Genomic DNA, 25,707 nt, shown 5'->3' with positions numbered 1-25,707 from the left:
TCAGGCCCCGAGCACGCACTTGGCGCTTGGCCTGTGCGACTCATCTTACACGGGAAAGGGCCCTGCAGCCAGACTGACATTCCCCAGGGCAGGCGCCCTGCCCTGTCGTTCACGTAGCTGTTTCTCAGGAGCTGTCAGGCCATCTCGGTCGCAGCACCTCTGAAGGAAGACTTGCTAGTTATCACTCAGATCTCTGAGGGAGGCAGAAGCTGTCATTACCCCTGTTCACACAGAGGAGGAGGCTTGCTCAGGGGGGTGGAGTGACCAGCCCAGGTCCTGCTGTTGGTCTGCTGCCAAATGGGGACAGTAGCCCAGACCTCCTCACTGCCCACCTCCCCCCTCCAATATACCTAAGATGGTTTATGCACTTCTAGGGCTGCGGTAACAAAGAGCCACACACCAAGTGGCTTACAACAATGGAAATTTATTGTCTCACAGATCTGGAGGCTGTTGGTCTGAAGTCAAGGTGGCAGGGCCATCCTCCCTCTGAAAACTGGAGGGAAATTCTTGCTTGTCTTTTCCTAAGTTCTGGTGGTTTGCCAGCAATCTTTAGTGTTTCTTGGCCTGTAGCTGCATAATTCTAGCTCTGCCTTTGTCACCACACGGCTTTCTCCCTGTGTCTCTTCCTTCATATTGCTGCTTCTCATGAGGACACTAGCTATTGGTCATTCGACTCCAGTATGATCTCATTTTAACGTAGTTAATTTTATATGCAATGATCCTATTCACATTCTTTACTACTAGAGTTTAGGACTCAACATATCTTTTTTTTTTTTTTTTTTTTGGTTGGGGGAGGCATGTTCAACTCATAACAGATGGTCACCATAGGAGGAGAGAATACCACAGAAACTGAAGATATCATCTTGTTTCTGGGATTTATTCCAAGGAGGAATTACACTACAGCGGGGAAGGTGAGGGAGTCTCCTCAGGTATGCATTCCCATTTGCTACTGGGCGTCCATATGGACTAACTGGGTTCAGTCGACAAGTGTATATTATCAAGAGTTATGGTCTATTACTTCCCTCGTATAAGGACTGAATGGCCCCAGATATAAGACAGCAGCCCCGTCCTTTCCTGTAGTTCTCCCCAGCTATCCCGAGACAGCTATCCTGTTTAGAGGGAAATGATGGTATGTAATTCTGATGAGTAAATGGGGTAAGTGATTGTTGTGGTGAGCTGTCATTCTTTGCCAGAGAACTGTCTTGATGTGCAAAGTATTACTTGGGACCTGGATGAGAGAGCTAGCCATACGGGAACAAGCCTAGCCAAGGGGATGCTGCTAGCATTTAGATACGCACCCAAATTTCTGGTATCTCTCTTTTCCTCTGATGAAACATATAGAACTTATTAATAAAAAGGAATAAATTCTTTTTAAAAAAACATGAAAAGGAACTGGTAAAATCAGCTCCGCTCCCATCCAAAAGAAAAGAATAACAGCAATTTCCAATCAGGCCCCTTGTTGAGAGCCTACAAGAATAGCAACATGATCAGGATTCGTAAATGGCAGTAGCTCAAGTCTCTAATGAAAGCATGCTAATGATACAGAATCAAATCACCAAATAGGCCTGTTTCCAAATCCAGTTTCTCTAGATGGGCAGAGCGTGAGCTTCAGGATTAGCATTATTTCTTAATATGTGACTTTGGGCAAGTGGCTTAATCTCTCTGAATTTTTCTATGTATCAAAATGAAGAGAACTATCTAGCAGGGCTGTGGTGAGGACTCAGGACCTAGCATAGTGCAGAGCACATAAAATAGACTCTGCATTAAATGGACGCCTTCCTCTTCCCAGTCTTGCAAACATATGCCCACTGCCCCACCATCACTTACTCTTCTCCATCTTATTCTTTCTCTCTCCCTCTCTCTTTTTAAAGTCCCTATTTGTAATCTAGTTGAGGAGATATATAAATAGGAAATGACTTGCATTTAATTTTAAAAACTAACAAGTGAAAAACAGTGTTGAATGTCACGGACTGCTTAGGTACTGACAAACTTCCACATTCATTAATTCAGCCAACATTTATTGAGTGACTGCTCTTGCCAGGCATGGTGCTAGGCACAGGGTGTTCATTGGGAAACAGAATATCTTCACTTCTCATGGAGTTCACAATTTAATGGGACAGTGAAGAAACAATAAATATACAATTTAACAATATGTCAAATAGAAATGTGAGGGTGGACATCCTTGTCTTGTTCCTGATCATAGATGAGGAAAGGCTCTCAGTTTCTCACCATTAACCGTGGGTTTTTCATATATGGCCTTTATCATGTTGAGCTGTGTTCCCTCTAGACCTACTTTGATGAGGGTTTTTATCATGAATGAATGCTGTACTTTGTCAGTGCTTTTTCTGTATCTACTGAGATGATCACATTCCCATTTGCTACTGGGCAAATCCTTTCTCTTGTAGATATATCACGTTGATTGATTCGGGAATATTGAACTACCCTTACATCCCTGGAATAAATCCCACTTGATCATGATGAACGATTTTTTAATGTATTGCTGCAGTTGATTTGCTAACATTTTGTTGAGGATTTTTGCATCTGTGTTCATCAGAGATATTGGCCTGCAGTTTTGCGGGTTTTTTGTAGTGTTTTCATCTGATTTGGTATCCAGGTAACACTAGCCTTGTAGAATGAATTTGGAAGTTTCCCTTCCTCTCTTATTTTTTGGAATAGTTTGAGAAGAGGTATTAACTCTTCTTTAAACGTTTCATAGAACTTATTTGTGAAGCCATCTGGTCGTGGACTTTTGTTTGTTGGGAGATTTTTGATTACTGATTCAACTTCCTTGCTAGTACTTGATCTGTTCACGTTTCCTATTTCTTCCTGATTCAGTTTTGGAAGGTTGATGTTTCAAGGAGTCTACTCTCACCACTTCTATTCAGCATAGTACTGGAAGTCCTAGTGACACCAGTTAACAAAAACAACAAAAATAAAAAGCCATCCACATGGCAGGGAAGAAGTAAAACTTTCACTATGTGCAGATTACATAACACTATATATAGGAAATTGAAGACTCCACCAAACAACTAGGATTGATAAATGAATTCAGTAAAGTCACAGAATACAAAATTAATATACAGAAATCTGTTGCATTTCTATACACTAATAATGAAGTAGCAGAAAGAGAAATTGAGAAAACAATCCCTTTATAATTGCACCAAAAATAATAAAATACCTTGGAATAAACTAATCAAGGAGGTGAAAGACTTGTACTCCAAAAACTATAAAACACTGATGAAAGAAATTGAAGATGACACAAACACGTGGAAAGATATTGCATGGTCATTGTTGACTGGAAGCACCAGTATTGTTAAAATGTCCATATTACCCAGAGCAACCTACAGATTTAATGCAATCCTTATCAAAATATTAACATTTTTCATAGAACAAACATGTATGAACCACAAAAGACCCTGTATAGCCAAAGCAATTTTGAGAAAGAACAACAAACTGGAGGTATCACAATTCCAGATTTCAAGTTATACTATAAAGCTGTTGTAATCAGAACAGTATAGAAAAAAAAAACAGTATGGTACTGGCACAAAAACAGACACATAGATCAATGGAACAGAAGAGGCAGCCCAGAAACAAACCTACATATGGTCAATTAATCTACAACAGAGGAGGCAAGAATATACAATGGGGAAAAAAAAGACAGTTTCTTCAACAAATGGCAGTGGGATAACTGGACAGCTACATGCAAAAGAATGAAACTGGATCACCTTCTTATACCACACACAAAAATAAACTCACAACGGATTAAAGACTTAAATTTGAGACCTGAAACCATAAAAATCCTAGAAGGAAATGTAGCCAGTGATTTTTTTAACATCAGCTATAAAAACGTTTTCTAGATATGTCTCCTCAGGCAAAGGAAACAAAGACAAAATTAAACTATTGGGACTACACCAAAATAAAAGGCTTTTTACAGTGAAGGGAACCATCAATAAAATGAGAAAGCATCCTACTAAGTGAGAGAAGATTTTGCAAATGACATATCCAGTAAGGGGCTAATATCCAAAATATATAAAGAATTTATACATTTCAATAGCAAAAACACCCCACAAATAATCCAATTTAAAAATGGGCAGGGGTCTGAATAAGTATCTTTCGAAAACAAACATGTAGATGCCCAACAGACACATGAAAAGATGCTCAAGAAAGCAAAAATACTATTCTGAAAAGATACATGTGCCCCTATGTTATTGCAGCATTATTTACAGTAGCCCAGATATGGAAGTGACCCAAGTGTTCATCCACAGATGAATGGATACAGATGTGAGATATATATATGAAATGTAGAATTACTCAGCCATAAAAAAACAATGAGATCTTGCCATTTGCAACATGGATGGGCCTAGAGAGTATAACGCTAAGTGAAAAAAGTTAGACAGAGGCAGATACCTTTTATTCATGTGGAATTTAAGAAACAAAACAAATGAATAAACAAAGAAAAAAGGAGACAAAAAAAAAGAGATTTTTTTTGTTTGTTTTTTGAAAGAAAGAGAGAGATAGTACATGCACGAGCAGAGAGGGGAGAGGAAGCCAGAGACTCTTAAGCAGGCTGCAAGCTGAGCACAGAGCATTATGCGGGGCTCAACTGGGGTGAACTGGGGTGTGATCCCATCATCCTGAGATCATGACCTGGACCAAAATCAAGAGTCAGATCCTTAACTGACTGAGCCACCTAGGTGCCCAAACCAGATTCTTAAATACAGAGAACACACTAGGTTACTGGAGGAGAGGCGGGGTGAGTGGATGGGTGAAATAGAAAAACAAAAGTGGAGGAAATGATTGGGTGCAATATTGGAACCTAATCGGAGAGCAGGAAGGAGACGTAGCTGAGGAACGATGGCCTTTCTCAGGTGGCAGCAGCGATGCTGAAACCTGAAGGATGACAAGCTAGACATGTAAAGAGTAGGGAGGCCTTCGAGGCCGTGGGATCAGTGAGTGCAGAGCAGTGGGACAGTCCGAAGCATCCGTACTTGAGAAGTGGTTGGAGCAGCGTCCACGAGGCGGCCCGGGCCTTGAAGGAAAACCCAACTCCTTCCAGGGCCTCAACGCCCTACGTGACCTGACCCCCGCCTCTTCCTGCCTCCTCTCCCTCCACCGCCCATCCCACCGAGGGTCCTTTCCTCCCCGTCTTCATTCCCAGCCCAGGCCTCTGCATTTGACGTGCGGGATGCCCGGGAGGCTCTGCCCTGGCCCCGGCCCCGAGCTCAGCCGGCCGGGTCAGGCGTCCCCCTTGGAGCGCCAAGGCCCTTGGCCGCGGGGATCGCCCATCACCTCGGGGGTCGCCCATGGCCGCGGGGATCGCCCATCACCCCGGGATCGCCCATCACCTCGGGGATCGCCCATCACCTCGGGATCGCCCATCGCCTCGGGGATCGGGGATCGCCCATGGCCGCGGGGATCGCCCTTCCCGGTCCTTACCCCCCCACACGGTGACCCTGCGAGGTCTTTCACTGCCCATTGTTTCCAGCTACAAGGTCAGGGCCGCGACTTCGTATTTCCTTCTGCTATAAACCTGGAGCCTAGGTAACACTGTCAAGTACATAATAAAACTCAAATATTATTTGGTGAACTAATCTTGAATGAAATCACGCCAGAGGTAAAGGTGAAGGAACAGGTAGAACTGCGAGACACACGAGGACTGCCCAGAACACGTAGGCTTCGAGTTAAGATGGGGGGGGGGGCGCAGGTGCGCGCAGCTGGACCGGGATGCAGGGATGCAGGGCCGCGCGCCGTCCCTGTCCCCTGCGGCCAGCCAGGTGCGCCGGGGCTTCGCCTGCGCCCGCCTGGGCCCCCACGCCGACCAACTGACGGGGGGCGAGCAGGAGCGCTCCGTCCCTCCGCGGCCGAGCTCACAGCCGCAGCAGCGGGTCGGGCCGCGCGGACCGCCGGCGCGGCGGGGACGGTCCGTGACGTCACGGCCCGGGCCCCGAGACGTCACGGCCCGGGCCCCGCGGCGCGGCGCCTGCGCACTGCAGCCCCCGCGCGGAGCGGCACGCCGGCGCCCCTTGCGCACGCATGCGCGCTGCACTCCTCCCGCCTCCGGCAAGATGGCGGAGGCCAAGTAGCCAGGGGGCGGAGTGTGGCCCCCGGAAACCCGGCGGCTGCTGGGGGAGCGGCGGCCGCGGTGGCGCGATGCCGTGCCCGGGGGGCGCCGCGGGCCGCTACTGAGGACGGGACGCGCGGCGCCGCCTATGTGCGCCTCGCTGGGTTCGGGTCCGGTCGCCGCTGCTCCTGCCTGTGGCCGCCCTGCGCCCGCGGCTCCCGGAGCTCCGGCGGCGGCGGCGGCTGCGTCCCGGCGGAGAGGAAGCGCCCGGCGGCGTCCGGCAGGTGAGTGGGGCGCGGCCGACGCGGGGGGCCGCCGCTCGGAGCCGGGCGCTGGCGGCCCGACCCTGCCCCCACGCGCCTCCGCGGCCCCCCCCCGGGGGACCCGGACCGCGAGCCCCGCGGCCTCCCCCCCGGGTGCCCCGCCCCGCCCCGCGTGACCCCCGACCCCGCCCCCATCCCCCGGGGACCCGGCCCGCGCGCCCCAAGCCAAGCCCTCCGACGGCGGGGCGTCCCGGGGACCCCGACACCCCCGTGCCCCCCGACCCCGCCCCCATCCCCCCGGGGGCCCGGCCCGCGCGCCCCAAGCCCTCCGACGGCGGGGCGTCCCGGGGACCCCGACACCCCCGTGCCCCCCCGTGGGACCCCGGCCCTGCGAGCTCCGCCCCCTCCCCCCAGTGGGCCCTCCGAGTTGGGCGCGGGAGGATCGCCCGGGAGGCTCACCGGGGCCCCGCCCGGAGCGCCCCGAGGGCAGAGCGGCGGGGGGCGGGGGAGCGCCGAGCGCGGCGCGAGGTGGAGCTGGTCCGCGCCCTCCCGGGCCTTCCGAGTCCGCTGTCCTGTCCCTGAGGCTTTAGCTTCCCGGTTGTACCAGCTCTTTGTTGTCCTTACCAAGGACGGGAATGGAGAAAAGGGCTTTAGACCCAAAACTTCCCCGACGTCTTGGATTCCCGATTGTTGCCGCTACTCGCCGGCCACGACGGGACTTGACAGCGTGCAGCAGAAGGCGGTGGGCGGGTCGGCGCGGCCGGGGCTCCCCGCCTGGCGGGCAGGGCGCGGGGCCGGGCGCGGGGCCGCCCCAGCCCTCCCGGCTCGTCCTCCTGCGCGAGCCTCGTGGGGGCACCGGCTTCCCTCCGTGGAAAGTGGGCCGCCCGCGTACGGGTACCGATGACAGCTCCCTGGGGCCGCCCGCGGGCGGGCTTGCGGTGGACGGACGAGCAGGTCGCCCCGGGCGGCGCTCGGCGCTCGTCCCTGCCCTCCTGCCCTCTGCCGCGCCCGCCGCCTCGGAAGGGGTCTCCGGGTCAGCCCCCACCCCGCCTCTGGGCACGTGATCCGTGCTCCCCTCTGCTGCACGCTCGGACCTCTCCGTGAATTTCCTTCTTTTAATTGATTTTTTTAATGTCTTAAATTTAGGGATAGGATTGTTTAGTTCAAAAAGGGCGGAGCATTTCGAGGCTTGATTCTTGTACGGGCTCGTGGGTTCCTTGTTTGTTTTGAGCCTTCACTTTTCTGCAGCCAAGGACCGAACGCTTCTAGAAGGGTTATCTCTCGGTTCTGTGGTTCTGGCTTAGGGGAAAGTAGGACTGATGAGCTCCTGTCAGTGGCTCTCTGCCTCTGGCAAAATAGTGAGAAGGCTTGCGTCCAAACACACCTCGGATCGCAAGCGCCCAGAAGCTCTTACTCTCCGGCTCTTAGCTAACGTGCCTGGTGCCCTCTCCCAGGGTCTCCGTGAACCCCCGTCCCCCTGTTCATCCAGCCCGGTTGCCTACTGCCGATCTCGCTTGCCTCCGTGTGCAACCAGGGCCGCACTGTCATCAGGTTTCACTAAGCGCTCGTTGATGTCCTAGAATGCTTTATTTTCTGTAGATTTTCCTTTCTAGTCCCCAGTCCAGAATAAGCCTCCTTGCTAGCTCTTTCAGCTTGACCCCTGAGATCCTGAAGGATAAAGAGACAGTTATGGGTGGATACTGGTTAGTTTTCATACCAGTTGCTGCTGTACTCTCTGCCGGGTCTTTAGTGCTGATTGTGTTTCTTTCTGTCTCATTTCCTGAAGGTTTTTATAGCAAGTAACTTGATCTCTTCCTTTCCTGAGAAAAATCTCAACTGTCTGAGGTGTATATTCTTTTGTGTTCTCAGAATCATTTCCTTATTTACTGCTATCTCAGAGGAAGAACTGTCCTTCCTCTTTCGCAGGAGCAGTCCCCTGCAGTTGTGTCCACAATCCTCACTCCCCGCCTTCCTTTCTGTAGAACTGTCGGCTATCATTCCTTCTCCAGCCTCTCCCTCCAGCCTACCTAGGTGCTCCTGTCCCGGCTGCCAAACAGGGGGCTGTGTGCCATGCAACTCAAGGAACCCCAGTCTGGGTTTTGAGCCCACTGTGCCACTGCATTTTCACCCTTTAATTCCAGGAGAGCCTGGTGTAGTAGGAAGAACATTGACTTTTGAGTCTCTTAAAACCACTTAGTGGCTATGTGGCTGTGGGCGAGTTACTACTCACTCTATTCTTTATCTATAAAATAGAACGTTAAACTTAGAGTCATAATTGAAGGAGTTTAACACTTGTTAAATGTCCACCCGAGTGTTTGGTACGTTATGGAGTTCCTAATAAATATAAATAATTCTTTCCTTTGCACTCAGACTTCCTTTAAATTTCAACACTGAAGTTGCTACTCTAAAGGTCGCCTGTGACCTCCTGATCACCAAATCTGATGGCCTTTCCTCGGTTATCCTGGTTTCATAAGACCATATGTGAAATATACTCTGTAGGAATAAGATTATCTGATTTCTTGGTTCTTCTGCATCGTATGTCGCGATTCTCTCCCGTCTCTGAAAGTTTTTTCGCATTTCCTACACTGTTCTAACCCCCAAACGTAGTGGTTCCTACATTAGTTAGGATGCAAACTGGATTTGAAAGCAAAAATAATGTGTTGGCGTCTATAATTGGCAAGTGCATAGGTAGAATGGGCTTCAGGAACAGGCTTACATCAACGGGGCTGAAGTTCCATTTTTCTGCTATTATCTCAATTTTGTCCTCCTGTTTGGGCTTTATGCTCAGACTAGCTTCCCCCCTAGTTTTAAAAAAATAAGTGGCTAATAACAATGTTTTTGATTTCCAAAGCAAGAGAGAGGGATTCTCGTCTAGCCTCTTCCCAAAAGCCCTAACCTCTATTCTGATTGAACCGATGGAGAAGGTCCTGCTGCCGAGTCTGTCACAGTATCTTTGTCAAGAGGGGTGGAATTATTTTAATTGGCCAAACTGGTAGATGAGCCTCATCTAAAATGACCATGGGTGAGGAGTATACTCAAGGATTTCTGTGCTTTTCATTGTGTTGTCTTGGTGGTTGTACCCTATTTTTAATGACCTAAATCACCATTTTTGTGTGGATGTTTTTCAGTTCTGTTAACTTGACTTCCCACCTACATTGCTTGCTCTCTATCTCTGACGTGTACTGTCATAAGCTTACCTCATACCAAACAGAATCAGATGAAATTTGGTTTAGGCCACCTTCCCTCACCTAGTGTGTTTACATGTGCATGTGTGTATATGTGTTTCTCTTCCTTCTAATGTCTCTTTTGTAAACATCTTTCTCCTAGCCACCCACTCTAATCATGCAGTCATCTTGGTTCTCCCACTTTGAGCAGCTGTCAGATCTTGAATATATCTTATGTTAGTTTGGCCTTGGGTTACATAATACCAACCAACAGTAAACAATATTTCACATAAAAAGAAGTCCAGAGTTAGAGGATTCCTGGTCAGTCAGTGTAGCTGTACAGTGATGTTATATCAAGGATCGAGGTGCTTTTCATCTTCATCCTTAGTGTGTTGATCCTTGGGCTCAGGCTCTTCCTCTCCTTGTTGCTCCAGACCTCACATTCTCACACAGTTAAACAAAGATAGGGGGAAGTTTGCCCTCCAGTCTCTTGATTAGGCAAATGATAAACCTTTCACAGAAGCCCTATGTCAGATGTCATCCTGGCAGGTTCATGCCCTGCTTGCAGGGGGCTGGAAAGATCATTATCTGGCATTTCAGTCTAGGAGGAAGTTACGTGAATGGCTGAGGGTAACGTGACCGACAAGATCAGTGACGTATCTCTGTCGTGTTTTATGGAGAAGTAAATGTAAATAAGAACTTTCCAGTAGTAGGAGCATACGGCACTTACAGAACTTACAGCACTGTTTATCCCAAGAGTTGATTGAAGCTATATGTATGATTTTGGTCAAACATTGAGATAGTCATAAATGACTGATTAAAACTGGATTATGCATCCCTGTTCTTCTAAGGTTGTTGTTAAGTACACTTATGTGTACCTGGTGGAACCACTGAGGGAAATGGGTACATATAAAACTATTAGAAAATAGATTTGTTTTTCTTGTTGGGATTGGGAGGAATTTGGAAAATATATGGGGACATTTTTGGTTGTCACAGTGGCTTTGCTTTTTGAAAGAATTCATAGACATTAACTTGTATTCTTATGTTGCAGGTGATAGAAAACCAAATTCAAGCTGCTTAAACAATAAAGGGAATGATTAGATCTTGTAGCTAAACTTTATCTAAGGCTTTATCCAGCCTGAAATCATCAAGGACTTGGCTCAGTTTCTCTGTGATTTGTTCAGCTGTGTCATTCCCCTTGTTTTGGTTTCACTCTCGGGCTAGCTTATCTCATGGTAGCAAATTACTATAGCTCTTTAAGACTTAAAACCCTCATTTCACATATAAAGTAAACAGAAGAATACCTTCTGTTACTTGATTTTGGGAGTATTTGTAATCATCACTGCTAAACGCCCTAAATGCCTACCTTAAAAATGTTGATTATATCCCCTGTTGCACTACAATTTTATAATCTATATTTGTATCTCTGGTGTATGTCATATCCTGTAAGTGTTATTTTTATCTACTCAATGCATTACTTTGTCTTATTTTTGTGTTCTTAATGTCTAGAATATTCTGGCTAAAAGATACACAGTGACCATTTATTGAAAGAATTAATGAAGGACACAGGACGGAAGGATGTGGAAAGGGATAGAGAATTTTAAGAAGGCCCCACTCCTCAGTTGTTATTGAACCCTGAATTACGTACATTGTACTCCTTTTACCACCAAAGCATATATATAATGCTCTTGTAATTAATAGAGTATAAATTCATTCGAAAGCCTTACTGAATTCTAGCAGTGTTTTTTCATTATTTTCTCAACAAAACTAAAGGCAGTTACCATCATTCATCCCGTAAATATTCTTGAGGGTCTGCTGTGTGCATATAATGTGGCAACAATGATGAACAAAACCGGGCCCGTGCCTCTCTGAGTATAAATGTTAGGGGTGCTGTCAGTAAACATTATCCATGTGAACACACACACACACACACACACACACACGGTAGTTAATGGACTTTGACATAAATAAAGCAGGTTCAGTGGGTAAAAGAGTAACAGCATGCTACGTTAGATAGGTTGGTGAGGGAAGGGCTTGTTGAGAAGCCCTTTGAGCTGAGAGACCTGAAGGCAGTGATGGGGGTAAGCCGGGGAGCTCTCTGAGGGGAAATGTTCAGTTAGAGGGAGTAGCACCTTCTGAGACGGAGTGTTTGTCACGTTGGAGAACAACAGGGAGGCCAGTGTGGCTGAAGCAGTGAGTCAAGGGGGGGGGGGGGTGGTAGGACAGTTGGTGGGACAGGTGGAGGCTAGATCAAGTAGGGCACTGAAGGTCATTTAAAGATTCGATTTTACTCCAAGTGAAATGAAAATCATTGAAGTGTTTCAAGCATGGAAATATCCAGATTGAACTGGATGGTTTGTTTTGTTTTGTTTTTAGAATTACTCTGATTATATGTTGAAAGTTGAAGGCAAGAATGGAAGCAGGAAAACCAGTTAGGAAAATTTTAGGATAACCTACATTGGAAATGCTCTGCTTGGAGAAGATAGTAGTGATAGAGGAGCAAAGAAGTGGTCATGTTTGTGATATACTGGAAAGGAGAGGGGCGCCAGGGTGGCCCAGTCGGTTAAGTGTCCAACTCTTGATTCTGGCTCCGGTCACGACCTCAGGTGTGTGAGATCAAGCCCCATGTCAGGCTCCATGCCCAGCCTTCAGTCTGCCTGAGAGTCTCTCCTCTGCCCCTCCCCCATTCACACCCTCCCTCCCTCCCTCTCTCTCTCAAAATAAAATCTTTAAAGAAAAAAAATTAGAGTAATTAGGATTCACTTATGGACTAGATGTGTAGTGTGAGGGAAACAGAAGTAAAGGGTGATTCCCAAGGTTTTCAACATGAGCAACTGGGTGAAAAGTGGCGCATTTTACTGAAATGGGGGCTTTGGGGAAGGGAATAGGTGGAAAACGGGTTTGAAAATGTAAATGAGGGGTTTTGTGTGGGGTGTGGCCGTGTTTTTTTTTTTTATTTAAAAACATATTTTTATTTTATTTTTATTTTTTATTTTTTATTTTTTATTGGAATTCAATTTGCCAACATTTAGCATAACACCCAGTGCTCATCCCGCAAGTGCCCCCCCTCAGTGCCCATCACCCAGTCACCCCAACGCCCCGCCCACCTCCCCTTCCACTACCCCTTGTTTGTTTCCCAGAGTTAGGAGTCTCTCGTGTTCTGTCTCCCTCACTGATGTGGCCGTGTTTAAGTGGAGACGTTGAATAGGCATGGCTATTAGGAGTTCAAGGGAGAGGTGGAGCTGGAGGTATATGTTTGAAAGTTATCAGTGTATAGATGGTATTTAGGGTCATGGGACCAGATGAGATCACCTGAAGAGTGAGAATGAGATTCATGAAACATTGTGATAATAAAAATGACTGCTGACCTTAAAGATTGGAGGCCACTGGGTTGAATAATAATACTTACAGCATTCAGATTATGAAGAGGATAATGAGTAGTTCTCTGAGAAAGAAATGGAACTCAATCTGGACTTCAAAGAACAGAAGGATTAGAAAAGGCTTTTTCCTTCTCATTTCAAGTGCAGTGGCTGGCCTATAGTGAGAATTCTACAGATGCTGGTGAGTGAACAAAAAGCACTTAGGCTGGGGAGCAGCCTGAGCAGGGGTTTAGCAGCAAGGAAGGCTAGAATATCAGAGAACTAGGAAGAAAAGTTTGTGCTGGCAAGTAGTGAAAAGTAGGATTCGGTTAGCCTATTCAAAGCTTTAAATCGTAAAATGACAGTTATATTTAACCTTGTGACCTAATAATTTTCAATTGTTTCTGTTGTTTGCACAGGGCCTTTAGTTACTGGCCTCTAATAGATGCTCAGTAAATGTTGAATAAGTGAGTGTGGAATTCCCAAAGTGTAAGGTTTATCTCTATTGTGTTCTTTCCATCTCATCAAAGTGTACTGGAATGTTCCAGACTGTGATAAGCATTAAACACATTTATACTTTATGATTGATAACAAGTTACTTGAGACATACCTCACAGCTGGTCAGAAAATACCAGGGTATTGGCACAACTGAGGTGGAAAATGGCTGTTCAAGAAAGTGAGGCGCTATAACCGTCTTTTATTTAGAGACTAACAGTTATTTTGCTTTTACAGAAATGACTGCTGGAAGCCTGTTTATAAATCATTTTCTCTTTTAGTTATCAAAGAGTAATCTGGTTTAGAATTATGGCCAGAAATCTGGAGATGATATGTCCTTAGAGGTCTAATTATTATTTTTAATGTTATATGATTTAAAGCACTAAATATAATTAGAAATTATTATAAATAATTAGCAAATTATAGACTTACACAGCTTAACTGCTAGGAAATAATTTACTTGAATAAAATCATACTGAGATAAAAATTGACTGAAATTTTAGTTACATTTTGAAGTAATTAAAATAAGATACTTTGGCTTCTGATTATTTTCTTCAGTTTTTATATACCCAGCTATTAAAGCTTTATACAGTCATCACAGGAAGTTCAGGAAATAAAAAGTACAGATAATATCCATAAGCTCATCATATAAAGAAAACCAGTAGAGCTTTTGTCTCCTCCATTCCCTCTCACCCGCCTTCTCATTCTTTTTTCTGTGCCTAAGACATATCCCCCCTTTAGTCATAGTATAAGTTGTTTGTGTATATTTCCAATTAAAAAAATTAGACTATGTACTTTTTAGACTCCTGTAAATCATATTTTTATTGACTGTTTAATCCATTGTAAAAATTATTTTTAACTATTCCCCATGGTTGGTTACTTAGTTGTTTTCCATTTTATTGTCATGTGCGCAGTGAACATCTTAGCATATTACAGATTTCTTTTTCTCTTTATCTTGGCTTTTTTCTTTAAGATGGGTTCATAGATAATGGAGTTACTGGATGATCTAGGCTACAGATGTCTTTAAGGATAACAATGTATGTTGCCAAGATTGTGCAGTGTCTTATAGGCCCAATAAATGTTCATTGATTTGAAATTAATCATAATGGGGGAAAAATTAGGACCTACAGAGTTGCTGAGCTTTAGTGATAGTCTTAAATCAGCCTTTTGTCCATCTCCAAGTTTTATCCTTTTTTTCTATAACATATATTCCAGATTGTACATAAAACATAAAGGGCAGCCCAGGTGGCTCAGTGGTTTAGCGCCGCCTTCAGCCCAGGATGTGATCCTGGAGACCCGGGATTGAGTTCCACATCTGGCTCCCTGCATGGAGCTTGCTTCTCCCCCGGCCTGTGTCTGTCTGTCTGTCTCTCTCTCTCCATGAAGGAATAAATAAAATCTTAAAAAATAAAAGTAAAGAGATTAATATTTTATTGTAAACACACATGAAATTATTACCCAGGTTAAGAAATAGAACACTGCATCATCCCAGGGCTGCTCTCCCTGTCTTGTTCCTGATCTCAAAGAGAAAGCTTTTAATATTTCACTTTCAAGTACATTTGCTGAAGTTATGTTTTTTGTTTTTTGTTTTTGTTAAAACCTTTATCATATTAAAGAAGTTCCCTTCTCAAAATCAGTCTGCAGAAATTTATTGCATTTCTATACACCAATAATGAAGCAGCAGAAAGAGAAATTAAGAAAACCATTGCATTAACAATTACACCAAAAATAATAAGATACCCAGGAGTAAACCTAACCAAAGAGGTAAAAGACATGTACTCTGAAAACTATAAAACACTGATGAAAGATATTGAAAACAACAATTGACATCCTATGCTCATGGATTGGAAGAACAGATACTGTTAAAATGTCTCTACTACCCAAAACAATCTACATATTTAATGCGATCCCTATACAAATACCAGTGGCATTTTTCACAGAAGTGGAACAAATAATCCTAAAATGTGTGTAAGACCACAAAAGACCCTGAATAGCCAAAAGAATCTTGAAAAAGAAAAGCTAAACTGGAGGTATCACAATTCTAGAATTGAAATCATATTACAAAGCTGTAATAATAAAAATAGTATGGAATTGGCACAAAAATAGACATATGGATTAATAATCCCACAAGAATATGGTCAATTAATCTTCAAGCAGGAATAGATTATGCAATGGGAAAAAGACAGTCTCTTCAACAGATGGTGTTGGGAAAACTGGACAGCAACATAAAGAAGAAAAGAAGGACAACTTTCTTACACCAAACACAAAACTAAATTCAAAATGGATGAACAACCTGAACGTGAGACCTGAAACCATACAAATCCTAGAAAAGAACACAGGCAAGAATTTCTTTGACATTAGCAACTCTTCTCTGACAGCAACTTTTTTTCTAGATAGGTCCCCTGAGATAAGGGGAACAAAAGTAAAAATTAACTATTGGGACTACATCAAAATAAAAAGCTTGCACAGCAAAGAAAGCAGTCAGTGAAACTAAAAGATAACTTCCGGAATGAGAGAAGATATTTGCACATGACATCCGATAAAGAGTCAGTATCCAAAATATAAAAAGAACACATACAACTTGACACTCAAAAACCAAATAATCCCATGAAAAAATGGGCTGAAGGCGTGAATAGACATTTCCCCAAAGAAGACATACAGATGATCAACAGACACATGAAAAGATGCTCCACATCTCTCATCATCAGGGAAATACGAATCAAAACTACAATGAGATATCACTTCACACCTGTCAGAATGGCTAAATAGCAACAGGTGTCGGTGAGGCTGTGGAGAAACGGTGCACCCTTGTGCACCGTTGGTGGGAATGCAAACTGGTGCAGCCACTGTTGAAAAGCAGAATGGAGTTTCCTCAAAAGGTTAAAAATAGAATTACCCTACAATCCAGTGATCACAGTACTGGGTATTTACCCAAAGGATACAAAAACACTAATTCAAAGGAATACATGTACCCCTGTGTTTATTGCAGCATTATTTACAATGGCCAAGGTACAGAAGCAGCCCAAGTGTTCATCCATTGATGAATGGATAAAGAAATGGTGTGTGTGTGTATATATATGATGAAATGTTATTCAGCCATTAAAGATAATGAAATCTTGCCATTTGCAATGACATGGATGGAGCTAAAAAGGATAATGCTAAGCAAATAAGTTTCAGACAAGTACCATATGATCTCACTCATATGTGGTATTTAAGAAACAAAACAAATGAGCAAAGAAAAAAAAAAAGACAAACCAAGAAAGAGACTCTTAACTTTAAAAAATATATAAATATTTATTTATTCATGAGAGAGGCAGAGACAGGCAGAGAGAGAAGCAGGCTCCCGGTGCCCCGATGCGGGACTCCATCCCTGGACTCCTGGAACAGGCCATGAACCAAGCGGAAGCAGAAGATCAACCACTGAGCCACCCAGGCGTCCCAACAGGCTCTTAACTTAAGAGAACAAACAAACTGATGGTTACCAGAGGGGAGGTGGGTGGGAGGATGGGGGAAATAGATGAGGTTGGGATATGAGTACACTTCTCTTAATGAGCACTGGGTGATTAAAATAAAAACTTAAAAAAAATAAGTTCCCTCCTATATCTCATTTACTAACAATTTTGTGTCTTGTTCTGCTTGTTTGAATTTAATACTTTTTTATTTTACGACTTTTTATTACCATATTAATTTTCTTAGTGTGTTAATATATTGAATTTTATTTAACTGTTTAATTACTGATAAACCTAATTTAGTTTTACTGTACTTTGTTTTCAAATTGTTCCTGGTTTGTTCAGTTTATTAATATTTTCCTGAAAGTTTGCATCAATGTTCAGGAATGAGATGGCCTACATTGTTCTTCTCAAGATTTGAAATCATTGTTGCGCTAGCCTCATAAGGTAAACTGACCCGTATTTTCTATTCTGGAAAAGTTTGTGTATGATTAGATTTATTTGTTCCTCAAATTTTTACTGCAATCTGGCAGAGAAGCCATCTGAGCTGAGAATTTTCTTTTTGGAAAGGTTTTTGATTATTAATCGGATTTCCCCTTTCTAATAAGCTTATTCAGGTTTTCGGTCTCTTGATTATTTTGTAATTTTTCCCTTAAGAGGTTGTTTTTTTCATCCACACTTTTTAACTTACCTTCGCAAAATTATATATTAATGGCTTCAAGAAAGAAACCCCTTCTTATTTCTGATATAGTCTATAAGATAACCTCTTTTACCTTTATCAGTCTTATCAGAGATTTAGTAGTCTTTCAAAATAACTAAATTTTGAGTCTTGCTGATCCTTTTTATTGCATGTTTGTGTTCTTTTGCACTAATTTCTGCTTTATTTCCTTCCTTTTCCTTTTCTGGGGGGTTACTTTTTTGTTCTTTTATTAATTTCTTATAGTTGACTACTTTCCAGCATTTCTTCCTTTTAATTATATGCATTTAAGGCTAAGTGTTTCCCTCTAAGCACTGTTTTAGCTAGTTCTATTACTTAAATTATGATGTGTAGTATTTTTATAATTCACTTAAAATTTTCTAATTTTTATTGGCATTAAACTTTGACTTTTAGATTAGTTGGAAGTTTTATATTTCTTAATTTCTAAACACATGGAGATAATCTAGTTACTTTTTAATAATTTTTTGATTTCTAACAACTGTAAAAGGTAGAGAATACACTGATTCAAGTCTGTGGTTTCAGACCTTTAAAATTTAAGATGTGCGTTATGGCCCAGTATATTATCTTTTGTTCCTCTGCAGTTGAGTGCAGTGTTCCATATATTTTTACTAGGTCATGTTTATTAATCTTGTAATTCATATCTTTAGCATCATTAGTGATCTTTTTTTGTTTATCAAATATAAAGGTATGTTAAAATATATCCCATTATGATTGTGGATTTGACTGTTTCCCCTTGTAGTTCTCTCAGTTTTTGTTTTCTGTATTTGAGGCTGTGCTAGTAGATGCATGAAAATGCACAGTAGTTATATCTTCTTTGTGACTTATAGTATGAAGTGTTCCTATTTTATTTGGATGGCCCTTTTTTTGCATTTAAGTTTAGTTTAGTTTGAGAGTGCTATAACAACACCAGCTTTCTCTTCATTATTGCTTGTATGGTATATCTTTTTCTATTCTTTTACCTTCAACCTTCTTCCGTTCTTACGTTTTTGGTGTGTCTCTTCTGTGACATGGTTGGATTTAACTCTCCCATCTTACTATATATTTTATATTTGCCCTGCTTGTTAGTTCCCTTTTCTCCACTTTCTTGCCATTTAGACAAGTTGACTATTTTTTCGTTTCAGATTTTTTTTTCTCTTACTATTTGGAAGTTACAACCTCTTTCTTTTTTTCTTTCTTTCTTCTTTTACTAGTTTTTACTAGTTTTTCTTTTTTTTCTTTCTTTCTTCTTTTACTAGTTACTAGAAGTTTTATTTTGTCCTTTTTCATATCTACCGTGTCACTTTATGTAGTTTTCATTTCCATGCAAAAATAGTCAAGCTTCACTTTTAGATCCTTGAATGTTGTATTTTTCAGTCTGTGTCTTTTTTTTTTTTTTAAGATTTTATTTATTCATGAGAGACACACAGAGAGAGGCAGAGACATAGAGAGAGAAGCAGGCTCCCTGGGGGGGGGGGGAGCCCGATGCAGGACTGGATCCCAGGACCCTGGGATCACGCCCTGAGCTGAATGAATGCAGAGACACTCAACCAGTGAACCACCCAGGTGTCCCAGTCTGTGTTGTGTAATTCCAACATGTCAGCTCTCTGTGGACCTAAACTGTTGTCTTTGCAGAAATAATTTGATGTATAAGGTGAAGTTAATTTTTCTCCAAAGATTTTCTTTTGCTGTTGCTAAGTGCCTTGGAGTGTGAGACCATGTTAATCCAATTCCAAATCTTTTAACTTTTCTGGGCTACCTTCTGGTTCCCTCTTATTTGCCTTAGGATGCATCCCTGTGGAGTCCAAGCCCAAAGCCAATGATGTTTTTATTACGGTCTTTATCATTGGTGGGTTCCAGATTCTAACTTTTGTTCCCCAGTCCTGGAAGTCAAGCAACAAATCACAAAGTTCAGCCTCCTAAATACTTCTTTTTTGACAAATCCATGGAAGACAAAAGCTGAGCTCACCTTTCTGGGTTTCAACTTCTGGTGGATTTGAACTGGTTATTCACCCCTCACCATGTTGTTAGTTATTTGATGCTTTTAAGAAGAGAATTTTAATATTTTGTCTAGTTTTTAAAATTGACTTCAAAAGGATAAGTTTGAATTGTATAGTCTGCAATTTCTACAATCAAGTCCAAATATTTCTTTTTTTTTTTTTAATTTTTATTTATTTATGATAGTCACACAGAGAGAGAGGCAGAGACACAGGCAGAGGGAGAAGCAGGCTCCATGCACCGAGAGCCCGATGTGGGATTCGATCCCGGGTCTCCAGGATCGCGCCCTGGGCCAAAGGCAGGCGCCAAACCACTGCGCCACCCAGGAATCCCCAAATATTTCTTTGACTAACTTGTTCAAGGAGAACTTGACATTTCTACAGTAGTCATTTCTTTGTGTTAAGGTTCCTTTTATGTTACAAATGAGATTATCTGGAGGTAAACATGAAGGTATGCTTGCCTTTTAATGCTCAGCATTGTTTATTACATTAGTCCATTTCTTTGCAAAGCCCCAAGGGAAGGAGACAGAGGATATTTTCTTTGACTGGAGAAGTCAGAAATAACGTGTAATGAAAATACGTGTAACGTGTAATGAAAATATGTGTAACGTAGGTAGTACATTGGGATAGGAATTGTCCTTTCCATGAACAAGGAGATGTAATGTGCACATTTTTTGAAGTAGAGATATACGAAGAGGGAGGGAAAATGCACTGAGCTGAGGAAGGACTGCAAACATCTGTCCTTGAGTAATTTTGTTGGAAGAGAGGTTCGTTTCCAGTAATTGTGAGAGCTTTCTATATGCCATATGGATGTTGTGATTTCTATTTTATTTTCCTAAATAATTTTTGGTATATCTCAGGGACAGAATATGAATTTTGAACCTTTGAACCCACATCTATTTAAAGTATTATATATATAATTTGCATTTGTTTTGGAAATTGAATCGATTAAATAGGTTAAACACACAGGTTAGAAATCTTACCATACAAACTAAACTGGAGTAGTTTATATAAATTGACATTCTGTGGTTGGAGGGGTGTTGAAAATTTTATATAACATACCAGTATATTTTTATTTTAAAGATGTTTAACTTGATATTAATCACAGCTGTTACCATGAAATGCCATCTGTCACTTTGTGATTACATTGATGCATCCACAAAATACAAACGCAGTTCTCTTTTAAGGAAATCTAGAATTCTGTTTGCTTATTTTTTCTCCTAAAAGAAAATACAAAGTTTCTTGTTAATTACAATTCCTTTCACTTTCCCAGCTGTGTCAGATTTAAACAGCTTCTTTGTTTTAGATTTGCTCACTGCCCTTCAAAGAACTGAAGAATGAAGTGAAGTGACAGAGAATTCTAGCACTGGGAAAGACAAGGCAGTGAGTTTTTCATGTGCCCTCTGTTCCTGCCCCTCTCCCATTTTAAATATGTTAAAACAGAGGCTCAAGGAAGTCTGGGTGCCTTGATTTGCCTAAAGTTGTACTGACCCAATATCCACATCTCTTCCTTTTTATAGTTTCTTGAGTTTCTTTTCAGCCATATGATACTATAGCTATTCCAAACACAACTAAGACAATGATTTATTAGCAACTATTAAGATCTGATAAAATATTAAAGCATCTTAATTATATATTTATTACAAATACAACTAATTTTATACTTTCTAAATTCAATTTGTGGAGTCTAGTTTTTAATTTCTTAGTTTGCTGTCATTGTTTAAATTCAGATATGAATTGGTCTCAGCCTTCAGTCTCAGCATTTGTTAATGTCTGTACTGTTCCTAAATTGGACTTTCATATGTTTTTTGAAGATTTTTATTTTGATAATGTAAAAAGCAGCTTTTAGGTTAGAATAAGTACTTCTGGAGTATGTTGTAGCATAATAACACTGAGTGTATTTCATCAATATACTTTTTTTTTTTTAAAGATTTTATGTATTTATTCATGGGAGACCCAGAGAGAGGTAGAGAGACACAGGCAGAGGGAGAAGCAGGCTCCCCACAGAGAGCCTGAGGTGGGACTCGATCCCGGAACCCAGACGCTCAACCAGTGAGTCACCCAGGTGCCCCTTCATCAATGTACTCCTTAACTCTTGGTTCCAAAATCTTGGAATCCTTCCACACTACTATAACACACATTTTCCGTGTTATATTCTTTTGTTCACTAGACCTGGATTTTAGTACCTCTGTTTAATTAGGCCTATGACATTCTACCCTTCTTATTCTAATCTTTCATTTCTTGTCTTCTTTTTCTTTGTTATAGTTTCAGTTCTGATATCTTTTCTAATATTTCAATAACATTTCTTTTATAGCTTCATGCTAACACAAGAGTTCTTCCTCTGTTTTCTTTAACAAACATTAGTTTACGCATTAGCATCACTGAAAAATGATGTTAGCTATCAGTTAAAATAAACTTGGAAAAAATGTCACACTGGGCAAAACCTACAAACGTATTTTAATTCTTGTGCTCATTTGGGTGAACACTCAACATATATTTTGACGAATTGCAGAGTAACCTAAGTTGAAACAAGTTTCAAATTCTCACAGAAAGTTAATACCTACTCATAAAAACTGAGAAATATCAGTTCTGTTATACCAAAGTAATGTATTATGTCAGTTTTAAATCCAATTATTGCTTCACTTTCATAGAAATTTATATGCTGTCTTTTGGAAGTACGTATTGGTAGGATTTTCCCACCACAACTTGATGATATTTTATAATGTTACCACATGCTATGATTTTATATTAGTTTTTATGATACTAACGAGATTTTTGATTCAGTGTAGAATTAGGTCTTTGACAAAGTTTTGTATCTCAATTCAGATAACTGCCTGCTAATTAAATATTATTACTAGCACTGAGAAGACTGGACTTAAACTGTGACAATTTTCTTGCCAAAATGTTAAATGTTAGGAACTTTTAAGAGCAACTGAATGGGAAAAGAGTTCTCATTTTCTGTGACCAGTGTTTGGTATGCTGCTTTATATGCCCCCCAAAAGCAGATTATTATATGGGGGGTGGGGGAGGGGTAATTCTATTCCTAATGTATCTCACTGTTACTGAGTAGCAAATTAAAATCTTTCGTTTGTCTTTTATTGGTTCTTAATGAAGTTACTGAAGGCCCTCTATAAACCTAGTAGTGAAGGCTTCTGCTTTTATTACTTGTGTTACCCATGCTCATCATTTAATTTTAATTACGGTATTTAATGTGATATTTACATAGTATATATATCCTCATTATAGTTGTCCATTTTTTATTGAGGTTAAGGACCAACCAGTGGTATAGGAAGACATCTCTGTTTTAAGATAAATACATTTAGATTTCTAAATCAGAAATAACTACTTTGGTTCAGTGGAGAATGAAACCTGGAGTCAAATATTTTGTACTGTCATTAGCTAGATCAGGACAAATCATTTGATCTTCTTTTTTTTTACGTATTTGAGAGCTTTTGTAGCCAATCACAATTTTTAAAAAATATTTATTTATTTGACAGAGAGAGAAAGTACACACACACACACACACACACACACACACAGGCACGCACAAGCAGGGGGAAGGGCAGGCAGAGGGAGAGGGAGGGAGAAGCGACTCCCCTGCCCAGCAGAGAGCCCAGTGCAAGGCTCCATCCCAGAACCTGGGATCATGACCTGAGCCAAGGGCAGATGATTAAACAGTTGAGCCATCCGGGCACCCCTTACTTAACCTCCCTGTATATAATGTCTGTGTCTACAAAATGAGGGCATACTATATTTTAACTATGTTTTTTAAAAATATTTTTCTGAAGTGCTATAAGGAGCAGCCATCTCAAACAACTCTTCTAAAGCTGATCTACATGTGAAATTTGAAAAATCATATTCTGTTTTTATGTTGTCAAAGCCAGATTGTTTCTTGTCATCATCTTGGTTGTTTCCAGAGTTGTAAAAAAAATATAACTTGCTTCTTGGCCTCAAACTGAAATGTAGACACTATTAAGATACCAAGATAATGTCTTACTTAGCCAACTTAAAAAAAGTAACGAGCATGGTTTTGAATAAGTACTGAGGTTGTTTTAGGTGTCTCTCATTTTAAACAAAAAATATAGCTTCGTCAGGAAAAGAGACTTTATTATCTTTGAGCAGATACTCCATGCATATAGCACCCATTTCAAAAAGTACAAGAGAGTATGTATGAAATGAAAATAAATCTAGCCCTGTCCTTCAGCCACCTGCATCCTCTCTGCAGAAACAAACACTGTTGCCATTTTCTTGTTTAGTCTTTCAAACTGGAGTCCACAGAAACCAAAAATTTTAAAAACATTACTTGTGGATGCCCTTTAAGAAGGCAAATACATATGCTAATATGGTAGAATGATTTGCGTTTTCATCAAAAATTAGCATTCTGCAACATGATATACTTAAGAATTTTAAATCATAATGATAACTCTTATTCAAGCTCCAGAAGAGTTTTTACTTTAAAAAGTATAAAACAAGGACCCCTGGGTGGCGCAGCGGTTTGGTGCCTGCCTTTGGCCCAGGGCGCGATCCTGGAGACCCGGGATCGAATCCCACGTCGGGCTCCCGGTGCATGGAGCCTGCTTCTCCTTCTGCCTGTGTCTCTGCCTCTCTGTCTCTCTCTGTGTGACTATCATGAATAAATAAATAAAATCTTTAAAAAAAAATAAAAAAAAGTATAAAACAGATACTGCAAGGGGATAAACAACTTTCTATTTAAATCTAATTATCTGATACTTCTGTGTGAAAATCCTGCTGATTTGGAGTTTAACAAAAGTGGTCCCGTGATTAAAAGTTAATTTGGGAAAATATGACTAGAGTAGCCCTTTTGCTAACCACACAAAAAGGTGGTTGTTTGGAATTTCCATTGTGAATTACAATAGAGTGGAAGAATCTGTGTGTTCTACTTATTTCTTGTCTACATGAGGAACATTTGTTGACTTTCCTGGGCCTAGAGGATCTGCTTCCAAGATCACTCACTCACTCACTCACTCACTCCCTCATTTGGCTGACAAGTTGGTGCTGTGCTGGTTTGGGCACCATGTTGGCCTTTCTTCAGGTTTACCGGAGTATCTTCATAGCATGGTTGCTGGCCTCAAGGTGGAAGCTGCAATGTCTTTGGGGACCTAGCCTCAGAAGTCACTTCTTCACTATCTTATTGATCTACAGGTCAGATCTGTTAGGCACAGGACAACAGCATAACAGGCTTGAATACCAGCATTTTAAAGATTATTGGGTTTAATATTCCTTGGAATGTGATTGAAGTAGTACCTCCTAACCATAGCACCTGGCTCCATTTAAATAAGGATTGGACCAGCACTCTTACATTTGATATTTGTGGTAATCTCAAGGTAGAATCACGCAGAAAAGCCTAAGGCTTTCAGGACACTCTATACCTTTTATTTATGTGCTGCTCAGGAAAATGCATGTTTGATTGACAAGCTTGTTGCAATAATTTTTTTTTTATCATGTTTGTTGTCTGATGAGAAGAAAAATCGTGTAAATGGGGACTATCTAAAGATACTAAGACTAGCTTCCTCTTAGAAATTGTAGGATATGTCCTTTAGCTTTAACATATTACTGAAATCTTTGCTATGTCATCTATAGATGTTATTACTTTAATCTAGCCCTTGAATCCAGGTGTCATCTGGAAATTGGAGTGGATGTAGGGCATCACTTACAAAATAATCAATTCTGATTATAATCTGCAGAAAAGTAAGGTGTTGGCATATTTATGCTGCTGGAATGGTATGGAAGAGTAAGGCTGCCACTGTAAGATAAAACAAAAAATATTACCCATGTGTACTGTTTGAGAGTAATCTTTAGAGGAGTGAGAACTTGGGGATTTAAGTGTGGCAGGCTAGAGGCAGGGAGATTTGTAAATCAAGTGTCTGTTTAGTTTAAATGTCTTGGACATCAAATGACATATGGGATAGTTGGATATTCAGAGGAGAGGATTGGGATGGAGATACAAATTTGAGGTTTAGCATCATACGGATATTGGGACTAGGTGAGAAAACAACATGGAATCTTAAAAATGGATTAGCATTAGGTAAGTGAAAAAGTGGGAGTGAAAATCTTCCAGGAGATAAAATAGTATGAGTTGGTGGTGGGTGCAGAGGAGTCGAGTTGGTTGGAGTATAGCTAGAGTAGTTAGATGGCCTGGAAAGGTATGAAGGGCTCAGATCGTAAAGGACCTTACATGTGTTGCTAATGAGCTTGAACTTTTGT

General features: G+C 41.5%; 1 protein-coding gene across 7 annotated transcripts in view; it reads left to right on the top strand.

Moving 5' to 3' along the window:
* The first annotated feature begins 6,048 nt into the window (after window positions 1–6,048).
* APC (APC regulator of WNT signaling pathway) overlaps window positions 6,049–25,707 on the top strand; it is a 128,220-nt gene continuing 108,561 nt past the window's right edge. For all 7 annotated transcript variants that reach the window (XM_049107822.1, XM_049107820.1, XM_049107816.1 and 4 more), the window contains exon 1: window positions 6,049–6,345. The gene's annotated coding sequence lies outside the window, so the exon portion shown is untranslated. The remainder of the gene's footprint in view (window positions 6,346–25,707) is intronic.

Source organism: Canis lupus, chromosome 3 (genome assembly GCF_003254725.2).
Source record: "Canis lupus dingo isolate Sandy chromosome 3, ASM325472v2, whole genome shotgun sequence".
Taxonomy (NCBI): domain Eukaryota; kingdom Metazoa; phylum Chordata; class Mammalia; order Carnivora; family Canidae; genus Canis; species Canis lupus.
Note: the sequence above shows the minus strand (reverse complement) of the source record. Positions and strands in the feature narration are given on the sequence as shown.